This window comes from Schistocerca americana, chromosome 5, assembly GCF_021461395.2.
Source record: "Schistocerca americana isolate TAMUIC-IGC-003095 chromosome 5, iqSchAmer2.1, whole genome shotgun sequence".
NCBI lineage: Eukaryota > Metazoa > Arthropoda > Insecta > Orthoptera > Acrididae > Schistocerca > Schistocerca americana.
The window spans coordinates 480,131,091-480,134,111 of NC_060123.1; the positions used below are offsets into that span (position 1 = coordinate 480,131,091).

Sequence of the window (3,021 nt, forward strand, 5' to 3'; positions counted from 1 at the left end):
GCACCAGCCGGCGTTTCTTATTTTTCTTTGGAGAATTGCCTCTCGACGGACTTTCTTCAGTATCCAAGTTAGTGTCGCTTTCCTGCAAGGTGTGTCGGTCTTCAACTTCCGGCGGATCTGCTGCCTTTACAGTTGCAGGTGCCTGTTTCGGTGGAACTTCAACTGTTTCCGTAGATTGGCGGGACTCTTGTAGGTCGTCAGCGATGACGGCACTGACGTCCATCGGAATTTCAGTGTCTGGAGAATTTGTATTTGCACACGATTCAGGGACTGAGGAAGCAGTTGGCCGTTCGCGTGCCACGGCGGCGTTAAGTTCCAGGCAGTGTTGTCATCGCAGGTGGCCTGTCGGCCTCGCCGGCCGGCAGCTGTGCAACGCGCCTCTGTATACATTCTGCGCCAACGTGCCCAGGCTTGTTACAGGCGGCACAGGTTCTCGGTTGGTCGTCATAAATTACAATCCCTCTATATCCGCAGACATTGATGTACGACGGGATGTGCTTTTGTAACTCTACTCGAAGCTGCCGTACGCCATTTAGTACTGGGAATTTATGCGCGCTTGACCATTTCTCGGCAAAGTTGCTGAGCACTTTCCCGAAGGGTGAAATTACAGCATTAATGTGGTCTGTTGTAATCTCAAAAGGCAACTCGAAGATTCGAAATGTGCGAATGCCAAAACCAGCATGTGCAACGGTGACTTCACCAACGTTTCCATCTGAGTGCTTAAATTTTATGACACCTCCGGAAGACTCAGCTACTTTTTCGCATTTTCTACGCATTTTAACAAACACGACACAAGCTACAATCGACAGGTGGATCCCAATTACATCATTATAGGAGAGCTTCACATCTTCTTCTAACCAACGTTCTACTTCAAACGACTTGGGTCTGGCATATCGAGGATCAAAGGTAAGTTTCAACATATCTTTTCGACTTGGTTGAGCCATTACTGCATGCTACTCATTACTATTCGAAGTGTTCTATAAACAGAGTTTTAAGCCGCAGCAAGCGCAAGACTTACCACGCGGAAGCACAGACGGCGCAGCGCACACCACACTATATCCTACCTCCACGCCGTCCTCCGGCGAACTTAAATGTGGAACGCTTCACGATTTTGCGTGTCATCGTTGCGCAGGGGCCATGCTAATCTTCTCTGTTTCGTTCCAATTTTAGTATATGTACCGCCGAAGCGAGTACGGGCAAGTAGAGCACTTTCCCGCGAAAGGCAAAGGTCCCGAGTTCGAGTCTCGGTCGGGCACACAGTTTTAATCTGCCAGGAAGTTTCGTATCAGCGCACACTCCGCTGCAGAGTGAAAATCTCATGCTGGAAACTTCCCAACTGTGTTGCTAGGCAGCGCATTGTACGTTAAGTTGCACGACCAGACCTTACACTTGTAACCAAAGATGTCCTAAGTTTTACGTCTTTCGCGATAAGACAGACGTGTCTGCTGTGACACCCTTGCAATTAGGAACTGAAATAGCTTTTGAATCCGAGATCTGCCACCAGATTGAGACGCTGAAGCCCAGTTTCAGATACATCGCTGCCGCCATTACCAGAGACCGCTTTGGCTGCCGCTGGGATGAGCACAGGCGGGCAATTGGTCTCGGCTGAAAACGAGCGACGCGATCTCGGCTTCCAGTTGCGAGGATTACAGCTTTCTCCTCTGCCTCTTCAACTGCGACTCACCAGCTGTGCGTCCTCTTATTTCAACCGCCGGTACTGACAATAACTGTAATCACCAATTGTCAATAATGCGATCGAGTGAAGTATGTTCGTGAGTATTTCATTACGCAGAGAAAGAAGCGAAATTCCATGTACTTTGGGCAGTTGTGAGTAACTCTTCAAAATGTCGTATCATGAACTTCTGAAAAAGATACGGCGTAAAGGAGTTATTATTTTACTATTTACTCCTACATTAATATCCGCCGAAATTTAAAAAAAAAAAAGTTGTAGCTTTTTTCAAGGAATCAGTTGATGACTTTTAATGGAACGAGCCATCTTCATGTGGACGAACACGAATAGCAACAGTGCTATTTGCGTTTACTGTAATTATTGTACTGAAAACAATATAGTGTTGTAATGGTGTCGATACGAGGACTACAGAGTTGTGGTAACTTCCCCAGTGGAAAGAGTTAAATATTGTTACGGAGAAACATTTGCGTTAACTTCATGAGAATTACATACCGGTACTTCCTTCTCTTGGTGAAGTACAACATGAGACTTACAAATGCGTATGTGAGTCAGTGGCGTAAGAGAGGCAGATAATAACGCTACTCTGACAAGGGAACCTCCCCATCGCACCCCCCTCAGATTTAGTTATAAGTTGGCACAGTGGATAGGCCTTGAAAAACTGAACACAGATCAATCGAGAAAACAGGAAGAAGTTGTGTGGAACTATGAAAAAAATAATCAAAATGTGCAAACTCAGTAGTCCATGCGTAAAATAGGCAACATCAAGGAGGAAGTAAGCTCAGTAGCGCCGTGGCCCCGTGGTTAGCGAGAGCAGCTGTGGAACGAGAGGTTCTTGGTTCAACTCTTCCCTCGAGTGAAAAGTTTACTTTCTTTGTTTTCGCAAAGTTATGATCTGTCCGTTCGTTCATTGACGTCTCTGTTCACCGTAATAAGTTTAGTGTCTGTGTTTTGCGATCGCACCGTAGTGCGATTAGTAGACGAAAGGACGTGCCTCTCCAATGGGAACCGAAAACATTTGATCGCAAGGTCGTAGGTCAACCGAGTCCTCCACAGGAAAACACGTCCGATATATTCTATACGACACTGGTAACGGCATGTGCAACACATGACAGGAATATGTTGTCGACGCACCTAACTTGTACACTTCGCGAATGGGTAAAAGGGTTCTTCTACATTGCCCGATTTAGGTTTTCTTGTGGATGTGATGATCACTCCACAAACACTGATGAAAACATGCGAGATTGTCACATAAACTGCAACAAATGAATGCAACAGCTTCACAGTCTCACAGTTTTCCCTGTGCTCTGTCAAAACATATGTTTTTAACGTTT

At 46.0% G+C, this 3,021-nt stretch overlaps 1 non-coding gene across 1 annotated transcript; it reads right to left on the reverse strand.

Annotated features, from left to right (window-relative positions):
* Window positions 1-1,087: 1,087 nt before the first annotated feature.
* LOC124617263 lies at window positions 1,088-1,194 on the reverse strand. Its single transcript, XR_006980018.1, has one exon. It is a non-coding gene; the product is annotated as a U6 spliceosomal RNA (small nuclear RNA).
* Between the last annotated feature and the right edge of the window lie 1,827 nt (window positions 1,195-3,021).